Raw genomic sequence first — 10,699 nt, forward strand, 5'->3', positions numbered from 1 at the left:
TTGGATTGTCTTCCACATGCTCTTCTTTGGGGTCCACCTTCTTTTAAACTCGAACAAATGGTAGTGATTTTTTGTCTAGCTTGAAGATTGGATTGACTTTTGAGTATAGTAATCAAAGTTCTACTATGTGTATGCTGAAATGTTAAAGGCAATGTTAAATATGTATGTATCCCTTTATAGAGTGGACTTCCAACTAATAATTATTCAGGAAAATATTCTTTAACGTAATGTGTGATTATTTTGTTTTCCTAATTTATTTTGTTTTATCAAACCTGTTCAACCCTTTGTAGTTTGGGACTTGACTCATTATACTCACCGGTTCTCCAAAAGTCTCATGGGCATAGGAGCTAGAGTTGGAAGGTAAGCAAGGAAACCTTTTAGAACCTTTAAACGGTCAACATTTATGTTAGTTCTCCTAAAGTTTGAAATGTATTTTTTTTGTCTTTGGTTAAAAAAATGAAACTTTGAGTTGGAGAAAAGCAAAATAAGAAGCGAGATGACACCCTAAATAGTGTCCGTGTGTAGTTATATGTTTTTAGTACTCAATTTAGTCAGTATTTTAAATGTGTTAATTCTATTGTTTTAAAATATAGGGGGTTAGATGTCACTCAATTAATCTAAGTAAAACTCTTTCTTTCTTATGGAGGGAAATTTTTCCACCGAAGCGATGTGACGATTGAAATTTAAAAGCATGAGAGAGAAACATAATTCTGATGGGTGGAGGTTATGATGAAGCAAGTAACTTACATGGGATGTTGATGGACTTTTCCTGAAAAATTTGCCTAGGTTAAGCCCAAGTGCCAACTAGCCTATATTAATTGAGCTTACAACCCGGTGGAGTCCAGTGCTGTTCTATATAAGTTAAGAAGTTTACCTGTGGAGGAATGTGACCGTGGGTTTGGATAGGGGCCCCTGATAATTCCACTCTACTCCTTGGGGGTGTCTCATGGTGGAGACATAGGTGTTAACACTATTCGATTACAATATAAGAGATGATGGTTATGAACAAGAAAATTCTTTTCTTTTATCTATGATTGTTCCGGATAGAACATGTACTAATCAATTTACTGATTTAGTGTGTTTTTAAGTTGCCTTTAGGTTTTGATTAAGCTGATCAAGTACATAATCACTGCTGCTTTGTCTTTTTTTTAGGCACCATTTTTTGTTGCAGATTTTCCTCTCAATGGTATGTTATCCCTACCCATCCTTTTTATGTTTGTTTCTACAGATTTTATTGAGTATCTAGCTATTTCTATTTGTTTCTACAGGATCCCATAGATAAGGGTAAACGTCCAATGGACCCTTATAAGGACCCTTGCAAGAAAAACAATAATTATGTTCAGTTCAAGATGGACTCTACCTTGACCACCTACTCCTCAGCGACACCTTTCGCTCCGTGTATTACAATCAACAATATACGTTATTGATAACTTCTATTAACATACTTTGAGTTACCCAAATTATATTAACACTCTTATTGGTTTCACATCATGTTTTTGAACTCTCTTTCAAATATTTATAGCTTCCTACGCAACCAATTCTTGACAAAGGAAAACACCCTATGGACTCCTTTTAAGGAACCTTCAAACCAAAACAAACATGTCTTTGTTGCCCCCAAGATAGGCTCAATCTTCAACCGCCTCTTGGCTTCCAGGTATTTCTTGCTTGCATTGTCTTATGCTAAGTTGCATTGCCTTATTTATTTTTCTACACTGTTGCTTATGTATATTGCATTGTCTTATTTCTTCTTTTGCTTTATAAATGTGCAGCGCCCATAAGATAGTGTTTCTCTATCTCATCTCCTGCCATCCGGTTCTCATGTAAGATGAGCTTTAATTAAAATGTAATGCTATAATTGCTCATGCATTGTCAAAAGGTGTGTTTTGTACACTATAATTGTAGTAAATTCACTGCAATTTAATGCACGCTTATATGTATACTATTTACCCACTAAGCGTGTTGCATGTGGTTATCCATCTATTCATTTATAATTTGCTTTTGTTTTTGGGTCTTCGATCACTTATTATCCTTGACTACTTTATTCATATATTTACATTCCACTAATACTAACTACCATATTTGCTATTCGGTTGATTATACTTATAATTAGGTGCAGATAACAAATAGAATGCTAGGACAGCGTGCTCGAAGGGAAAGAGAAAGGAACACTAAACTAATTGGCAACTCAAACTTCACCATCCAAGGTGCACAAGTAGTCACACGTCATGTCATTGACCACCAACTAATGGGTTCAACATTGAATGGCTCTCCTTCACTTCCACAGACTCCACTTCAAACACTTCTCCCGCCATCCGGTTCTCATGTAAGATGAGCTTTAATTAAAATAATACTATGATTGCTCATGCATTGTCCAAAAGGTATTTTTGTACACTATAATTGTAGTAAATTCACTACTATTTAATAACTTCCATTTAATGCCTGCTTATATGTATAATATTTACCCACCAATTGTGTTGCATGTGGTCATCCATCTATTCATTTATAATTTGCCTTTGAGTCTTCGATCACTTATTACCTTTCACTACTTTCTTCATATCTTTACATTTCGTGTTTTCTAATTTTAATACTAATTGCCATCTTTGCTATTATCCATGCATTCCTCTTTCTCCCAATCTATTCGGTTGATTATACTTATAATTAGGTGCAGATAACAAATAGAATACTAGGACAGCGTGCTCGAAGGGAAAGAGAAAGGAGCACTAAACTAATTGGCAGCACAAACTTCACCATCCAAGGTGCACAAGGTTCAACATTGAATGGTTCTCATTCACTTCCACAAACTCCACTTCAAGCTGACAAGCATCAAACACATAATAGTCCAGTTACACCTCATGCAACACCATACCGACGTCTTTCTTCTTCAGAGTCTCTTCGGAAATCTTTATCATTCCTTAATCCCATAAGGCTATTTACGCTCCCCGAAGAACGTGTCACATCAAGTACCCATGCTGATTCATCAGATAAAAACAACACGTGAGTACTTCACTTAGTAGTTTTCCTTAATCAAAATCTATATATAACTCACCTGTGCAAGTTTCATTGTAGTACATGTATCTCTTCTGCTTCCTCATCCTTACCTCATGCAATTCCACATTCAACCAATGAGAACTTTGTACCAACACCGTCTCACCAAAATGCAAGGTTAGTACGTGGTTTATTACATCTTTCTCTTGGTTCTTTGTGGTTTGGTTACCATAAGATCCTACCTAACATCACAAGTTTCTTCGCAGTACGCGTAACTGCAGGTCTTCTACCTCATCTTTTGTCCATCCAATATCACATTCGACAAATGCAGCTTCTGCATCATCATCAACTAACCGAAATTCGCGGTATACTTCTTCACACTTATTGAAATTGGAATACCAAAAAAATGGCACCTTTGTCTAAATATATACAATTATTTCTCTTGTAGACAACAACCATTTGGGGATCCTGAACAATATTGTGAGGAGGTTCACAATAATGGTTTTGACCGTCCAATTTCTGCTAATAATGCTGACATAAGTGATGATGAAGACGAAGTTGACAATATTGTTTCTAACCATCGATTGAACAAGGAAGACACTCCTTGGGGAGAATGGATGTTAGGTGTCCATTTTGTAGTGCACTCCATTGGATGGATGAGCGACTAAAAGATTCATCATTATCCGCCCCTCGATTCGGGACTTGTTGTTTGCAAGGGAAAGTCAAATTGCCTCCACTCACGGCCATTACCTCTAGCCCTTAAAGCTTTATATGATGGAAATGATCGCAAGTCAAAGTCATTTCGAAGTACATGAGACAATACAACCAAGCTTTTCGCATTTACGAGCCTTGGAGGAAATGAGCATGTCTTTTCTTGGGCCGAGGTCCAAGGCCTTTTACTATACATGGTGGGTTCGTCATAGAACCTGGATCTCTAATTCGACACCGGGCGGCAGCCAACTTACTCTCAACTTTACATATATGATCCCAGTCTTTGCATTGATATATCGTCAACCGTAATCCCCATTTGAAACACGGATGTTTTGAAGATAATTCATGCAACTATGCTCCGGTATAATTGTTTCTCGCTACTTTTCACCATGCATCACGATGTTCTTAGATCGCCTCTCTTCAACATGGTGAGAACTTCAATGTACCTGCTTATTTGCATTCTGATTGCTACTAGAGCAGACGTCGTTACAACTTGCCAACCGCAGATGAGATTCTTTGTCATTTTACGGGGATGGCGTGAAGCGTAATAATATGAGGGATATTGTGATATATCTTAAAGGAGGGCAAGAATTCATGCAGATCAGTGAATGTCATCCAGCTTACTTGCCTTTGCATTATGTGCTAATGTTTCCTTACGGAGAGCTTGGGTGGTCACTGATATGAGGCGTTCAAATACTAATGACCGATTGACACGGATGGATTTCTACTCTTATCGGATATTTGAGCATGCGGAGAATATTCTACAATCTTTACGCGGGCACAAACTGTTTCAAGAGTTTTTGGTGGATGGATGGGCGATGGTGAAACGAACAAAATGAGATATTATAGGTTCAAACAAGACAAGCTTCGGGCTGAACTTTATCAAGGTATCATCGATGTTGTTTGAAGCTTTACCCAAACCAAATTGGAAGGCGAGTGGTCTTACCAAAGATCTTGTGTCGGCAGAATTTAGGCACATGTTGAAATTTTTCAGGATTCAATGGCCATCACTGCGTTACAATAAGCATCATCGATATATTTCTCACAATGACTCGCAAATCCGCCTTTGGGGCCGAAGTTGTTGAGGCATTGTGCGAGCACCAAAGCGCAACTCATCGACCCAGAGGTGCGTGGCGAATGTCTTTGAACTAAAGCGAAGGGCCTTGATGAAGGAAATTAAAAGAAAGGTGTGCTTGAATGCTGCCGTTGCACATGTCTACACCATTGAGTTCCAGAAATGCGGGTTGCCCCATATGCATGCACTTATATATCTTCGACATTCTGACAAGATCCGTATACCTGCTCAAGTTGATCACATTGTATGTGCAGAGTTTCCTGATCCAGAAACCGAACCTGAGTTATTTCAGACCGTCCTCACATGTATGGTTCATGGTCCATGTGGACTAAATAATCCTAACTCTCCGTGCATGGTAAATGGTAGATGCAAGCATCACTATCCCGGACTTTTGCAGATGCTACCACCATGGATAAAGATGGATATATCCTATCTACCGTCATCAATTGACAACGGTAGATCATATATTAATGAGGGGCATACAGTTGATAACAGGGATGTTGTTCCTTATAATCCTTATCTTTCTAAGATGTTCAACCGCCATATTAATGTCGAAGTTTGTCTTTGGGATCCGTTGTGTTAAATACATTCACAAGTATATATTTAAAGGGCATGACATGACAACAATAGTGTTGAATGAGTTGGATGAGATCCAACAATACTTGGATCACGAGATACATTGGCCCACCGGAAGTTTGGAGATTATTAAGTTTCCATCTACATGAGGAGATTCCCACGGTTGGGCGCTTGGCGCTTCATCTCCACTGGAATGCACCGTGTAGTTTATAAAGTCGATGAACCAATACATGATATACTATCAAGTATGGAGCACCAAAAGTCAACTTTGACGCCTTCTTTGATTGTTGTGCATCAGATTTAAGAGCAAAAAGCCTCACTTATCAAGAGTTCCCGAATACTATATGCGGAACAAACAATCTCAGACTTGGACAAGAAGGATACGAGAGGGAAAATTTGCTATTGGTAGAATGTATTTCGCCAGTCCTAATTCCGGTGAGCGATTTTACCTACGCTTACTTCTAACCGTTGTAAAAGGACCTCAATCATTTGATGATCTGAAAAGGATTGGTAATGGTCCTCCCCTTCCAACTTTTAAAGATGCATGTGTTGCACGTGGACTTCTAGAAGATGACAGCGAATGGGTGCAATGTCTATAGGAAGCTTCAGTCATGCAGACTGGATATCATCTTCGCCGACTATTTTGTGTTATTCTCGCAGAGTGCAATCCTTTGCAACCCCAAACATTGTGGAATGATTTTTGGGAAAATATATGTGATGACCTTCCACATAAGCTTCGCGACAATGTTCAACATTCGAACCTACCCTATTTGAAGTGCAAGATTATGGTTTATTTCTCTTAAATGAGATTTTGATAGAGTCGGGTAAATCACTTTCGCTAATTTCCCTCTAATGCCATTTGCCTCACATTAACTACAAGATGGAACTTAGTTGTTGCAAACCGACTCATATGGGACCAGCGACAATTTCAGTTTGATCCTCAAAATGCAAAAGCACATGGCAGCGGGGTTCTCTAAATGCAGAGCAACGCTTTTCATATCAAACGATTGATAGATTCCGTTTCCCAAAATCTTGGGAAACTCTTCTTTTTGAATGGAGCAGTAGGAACAGGCAAAACTTTTGTTTACAACACAATCGCTGCTACGTGTCGTGCTGAGGGGCATATTGTTATTATGGTTATTGGTTGGCGGTTGTACTGCTCACTCGACCTTTCGCATCCCACTAGATATTCTTGATACCTCTGTTTGTGGGTTTAGTAAGAATTCAATGCATGCCGAATTATTCAGGGAAGCTAAACTTATTATTTGGGATGAAGTCCCAATGCAAAATAAGTTTTGTGTGGAGGCAGTTGATCGCACACTTCGGGATACTCGCGACAATAATAAACCTTTTGGTGGATTAATAGTTGTACTTGGTGGTGACTTCCGTCAATGCCTTCCAGTTATACCCAAAGGGGTTTGAGAACAGATTGTGCGTGCTTCCTTGCGGTCTTCCTTCCTCTGGAGTCACATTCATTTTCTAACTCTTGCCCAAAACATGCGATTGGAAAATGGAAACTCTGCAAATATTAGCGTTATGCAAAATTTCTTAATGGAGGTACCAAAGCGTGTATTTTTTCTTTGTACTATTTTGCTTAATATTGATATTCATTTACATCATTCTTTGTACTATTTTTATTCGTACTAATATTCATTACTATTTTCTTGTTAATTAGATAGGAAGTGACCAAGCGAGACGGTTGAACTACCATCAACAATTCATCGATGTGCAAATCTTCGGGATCTCATTTCTACTACATATCCTCAGCTAAATCAACCTACCACAGTTACACCGAATATTTAACTGAGCGCACAATTCTATCTGCATGCAATGATGATGTCAATGATATTAATGCAGCAGCTTTAAATATGTTCCCAGGGGAAAGTACTCTCTTTCTAGCTGCAGACAAGCTGGCAGACGAGGATGCAACGAATCCAGCCAATATTAATCAATACCCAAATGAGTACCTAAACTCACTTGATCCAGCTGGTCTACCACCGTTTCGTCTCAACCTAAAAGTTGGTTGTCCTATAATGTTGTTGCGAAATATTGCTCCCAAAGATGGATTATGCAATGGAACCCGATTGATGGTGGTCCACTGTCGACCTCACGTTCTTTTCGCAAGAATTTTGACTGGTGAAAAAGCGGGCAATCATGCATTTATTCCAAGAATATCTTTGTCGCGATCGTCTTCGATTTTCCTTTTCATATGACAAGAAGACGGTTTCGCAATGGCGTGTTGCTTATCAATGACTATAAATAAGTCACAAGGACAATCGGTGAAGTATGTGGGGATTGACCTTCGCCTTGGCGAAGTTTTCAACCACGGTCAATTATATGTCGCGACTATCAAGGTGCACTTTCTTCGAGAATCGGTATTCTCCTCCTCCAAATTAGGAAAGTCACACCCCAAACTTTGTTTACCCGTAAGTCTTACTATAATCCGTAAGTTCTTTTCATTTATAGTCACGTGTTGAGTAGTTACTCATTGAATTTATAGTCATCAAATTGATACATTTGTATTTGCTCTTACTTGGTTAATTTGCTTCGTTCAAATTATGTAGGTTTTGTGAATTGGTGTGTAATTACATTTTGTCAGTATTGCGTTGAAGAACTTTTGCTAACCTTGGTTAGTTTTTTTCCCCTAATTTCTTCTTTTTGATCTTACAACACTTGAATATATAGTTCTATACAAATCTATTTCAATTCCTACTAAATGGTGACGCCTGTTTTATATGGTATTTAGTGAACGAGGAAATTTCAATTCTTATATCTTCAAACTTAGTGATCTCTGCTGATTCTCGGGTATTTTCCTTTTCATTTTTTCATTTTTCCTTCCCCTGGTCTTTCTCTACTTATTGTGTTGTTTAATTTTTTCATCCGTGAGCGTGGTGATGGGACCTTGGCCAATCACTATAACTTAGTGATCTCTGCGATTCTCAAGTCAAGTGAAACGGGTAACATCTCTTCTCTTATAACTCAATCTCTTTGATTTTCCATGTAAAGATTGGTTCGTTTTAAAATCGTTTTATGAGGAGATGAATTATTTGTTTTCTTCTATGTAAAGGTTTAGTCTGAGCTTCTTCTGGTGTTGTTACAGGTATTTATTTGCTTATTTATTAAGGGTTCTATTTTTTGGTTTTGGGTTTGTCGAAAAGTATTAGTTTTGATTGATTTGAGCTTTGATTTGGTTATCTGTTGCTTTTATAGGTATTTTAGTGCAGGTAGCATTTCGGTGGCTATTGTTTGTTCTTTGATTTATTAGTGTTGTTACAGAAAGTCGCGTTTATGGAACTACCCCAATGGAAACTTTAGGAAATATGGTATATGTATACATTGTAAATATCATTTGTTAAGGGTGTGTAGACCTTTTGATAGTTATGGGACTCGAATGTATGTATTTTACTTGTGTTTTCGGTAATGACTTTGTACGAGGTGCTTTGATGATCTGGCATTAGTCGGGACATTCAAATACTTTGGCGTACTAAGTCATAATGTTGAAGTGCTCTCATTTTTGTAAGCCAATTATTTGACTGCTCTGTCATCTGTCGAGACGGTTAAGTAACTGGATTAACCAATGAGAAATATATGATTGTGATTTTCAGGTTATGACAGGTTTATATTTATGAAATGTCAAAAATACAGAGGAGATGCTGCCAAAATTTTACTATAAAAACCACGTGTCATAGGTTTGTAATTGTTTGAGTTTTGGGGCGTTACATGTTTGCTTGTTCCAAAACTTAAAAAGAGTCTATAGGTGAATACAATCGTTCATTGTTTCACTTCTAAATTGTCAATTTCTTCTTCCCTTCATTATATATAGTATTTCCTACTCACTCTATTTAACGAATTTAAAATAGATAATTACATACTTCTTCGATGAAGTTTCCTTAAGGCTTGGGATTTATGAAAATGACCTTGACATTGGCGAATGAGGATGGGGTTTCTGGAAGAGTTATGATTGTCAACAATGTTATCTGTACTTTCGCTATTTTTTTTTGTACTTGGCGTACTTTTGTGGGTGCTCTTTTTGGTACTGTTTTGATGTCCTCATTCAAACCACTTGTGGGAGTCTGATTATTTATATGTTTCTCATATTGTTCTTATTTCATTTGGTTTAATTGGTGTTCTTCTATGTTTAAGTCCATTTAGATGAATGAGTCTAGAACATCTGTGCAAATCACTACCGGATTTATTGAATGAGAATTGTCTTTGCAGCCTTTTAACATGATCCAAAACATTGGAAAGTCATAAAATAATGGGGAGGTTCTATCCAAATTACCCCTTAGGTGGTTCAAGTTAGTGTGATGTCGAGTTTCTCAACCTAATAATAATTCTTGACCATAAATGGAACAATAGCCAGTATAATAGAATCAAAACGGGGGAGGGGGGTGTGTTCAAGTTTAGGCTACTTCTTCAAAGTTAGCGTCGCAGGCGACTCTATCAGTGCCGTACAGCACAGGCATACCCTAGTATATATCTAATATAACAAGGGAGGGAAGTTTTATGACCTACGGCTGGGATTCAATATGAGCGGGTATAAATCGAGGGCCACCGTTCCGCCACGTGTTGGAGTTTGATGGTAATTAAGACTTCCCATTAATTTACCAAATCAAATAATAGTAATTAAGACTTCTATTTATTAAATCAATAAATAATGATAGTTAAAATTTGTTATTAATTAAGCAAATCAATAAATAATGGTTTAATTGGTAATTAAAACTTTTCATTAATTTATTAAATCAATAAATAATGATAGTTAATTTTTTATTAATTTTGCAAATCAATAAATAATGGTTTAATTAGGTAATTAAAAAATAATTTTCCAATAATATCAAATTAATTAATGCTTTTAGCAATATTTCAAAAATTAAAATAAAGAACTCAGTTCAATCAAAATTTTCAATTTTTTTTTTATTATCAAAGTTGATATTTAAGGAATCAAAAATCCTACACATCGATTGTTCCCACATAGTCACCACAGTGTGAGGTTTTTTGACACCAACAACAAGTTTTCAGGAGGCCACCCATCCTATGACTACTCCTACATGAGCAAACTTCACTACATAGTTTCCATGAATCCATAAATCCGGAAAAAAAAAATCTCTATGTTGGGATTTGGCGGATGAATTATTTATGTCTCAGATCTCAAACAACTTCATAGATGCTAGAATTCATACATGAGGCGACCCTTGCCCCACGGGCTAGGCACCTTTCCAAGTACCTGTTTCAACCTCGCTTCACGGGCTAGGCGATGCAATATATTCCCACACGGGCCGGGGTATTACACTATATGCCAAAGATTTAGACTATCTAAAATACTAAAATAAAATTAGCAAATTATTTAAGGTT

At 37.2% G+C, this 10,699-nt stretch overlaps 2 long non-coding RNA genes across 3 annotated transcripts; both read left to right on the forward strand.

The window, feature by feature from the left end:
- Window positions 1-1,535: 1,535 nt before the first annotated feature.
- On the forward strand, window positions 1,536-9,468 carry LOC147483821 (uncharacterized). 2 transcript variants are annotated; one of them, XR_015206488.1, is made up of 3 exons: window positions 1,536-1,654; window positions 8,953-9,036; window positions 9,208-9,468. It is a non-coding gene; the product is annotated as an uncharacterized LOC147483821 (long non-coding RNA). The 2 variants fall into 2 exon arrangements; XR_015206489.1 differs by lacking the exon at window positions 1,536-1,654 and adding an exon at window positions 8,386-8,447 and having other exon boundaries at window positions 8,558-9,036.
- LOC147483822 (uncharacterized) lies at window positions 3,071-3,564 on the forward strand. The gene is made up of 3 exons (XR_015203476.1): window positions 3,071-3,162; window positions 3,252-3,350; window positions 3,434-3,564. It is a non-coding gene; the product is annotated as an uncharacterized LOC147483822 (long non-coding RNA).
- Window positions 9,469-10,699: the final 1,231 nt, after the last annotated feature.

The sequence above is a fragment of the Coptis chinensis genome, chromosome 8 (genome assembly GCF_015680905.1).
Source record: "Coptis chinensis isolate HL-2020 chromosome 8, ASM1568090v1, whole genome shotgun sequence".
In the NCBI taxonomy this organism is placed as follows: domain Eukaryota; kingdom Viridiplantae; phylum Streptophyta; class Magnoliopsida; order Ranunculales; family Ranunculaceae; genus Coptis; species Coptis chinensis.